A 1318-nucleotide genomic window follows, 5' to 3' on the forward strand; every position below is an offset into this window, starting at 1 on the left:
ATTTTCCATGTACAAAATTCCTTTATTTTTGTCTACATTGCTTAACAAACCGCTTCTAGTTTTTTATCGTCATGGCTGTATTATGTAGCACAAATAAAAACAAAACTATACCCTAATAACTCGTAAAGAGGTTTTTTAATAACCAAAAAAGAAAAAAAAAAGGTCCATGCTACTTTTTTTATTCCGCTGAAAAGTTACAGTGAATACAAAAAACACGACTTTCAGAAACTACAGTGAGCGTGTTATTTACATATGCTGTACATTCGTCTTAGATTATACAGTATATATATAAATTTGCCAAAAAAAGAGAGTTTTTCTATGTGATTTTACTGTCGGCTGTGTAATATAAAGGAGTGTGGTGTGTAACTATAGTACAAAATTGTGTTATTTTTAACGTGTTGAAAAGATTGGTCTAAATTTACGAATGTGGTTGACATGGTAAAATGTGACTATTTATAACAAGCAACTATTCAACATAAATAGCTAATTAAGTGTTGATAAAGGCAATTTACATAATTAGAACATTATGAATTCGGTGATAAATATGATGTACAATGAAATATCTTCAAAGGTTGGTTTATAATATAAAAAAAAGAAAAAAGATATTTATGACAATATACAATTTATCTTGTTTTTTTCATTGAATGTTTTGATGTAAACAAAAATATTCTTCAGAAGTTTAAGAAAAATAAGGATAGAAAAAAAAGAAAAGAAATACAAGTATATAAAATAACTTGGATAAGAAAGAATTGAGACATTAAAAGATAGATATAAAAAGATGGGAAAACGAAGAAAAGGGAATGGAAAGAAACAGCGCGATAAGAAAAAAAAATAAAACATGATAAAGAAACTAGCATAAGAGATGAAAGAAAACCGAAAAAATAGTAATCTTAAAATTCTCGTGTATCTGAATTTACGTTGAAAAATATTTTATTCCATGAACACGAATAAGAAAGTAAGATTTTTTCTCAAGTTTTCATAAATTACGCTATAAAAATATATAGTACATCTATAATAGCCATTATAAATAATGATAAAGAATCCCATGCATTACATTTTGATTTGATTATGACCTTAGACATGTACAAGTACACGTAATTTCCTTATCTATGATTTAATGTTACGTAAAGGAATACATGAAACAGTAAAATTTCTGTAGTAAATGACTATAAACGCATTTAATTTAAATAATAGTTCTTATTTTCGTTTTCTCTCTTTTCTTTTTTAGGGATAACTCAAGCTTTTTAAAATTTCATGGATTCCTTTAGACTTTAAGCTTTTATTAAACTATTATAAAATGGAGATGCGGAGACGGTAA

The sequence above is a fragment of the Penaeus monodon genome, chromosome 33 (assembly GCF_015228065.2).
Source record: "Penaeus monodon isolate SGIC_2016 chromosome 33, NSTDA_Pmon_1, whole genome shotgun sequence".
Classification (NCBI taxonomy): Eukaryota; Metazoa; Arthropoda; class Malacostraca; order Decapoda; family Penaeidae; genus Penaeus; species Penaeus monodon.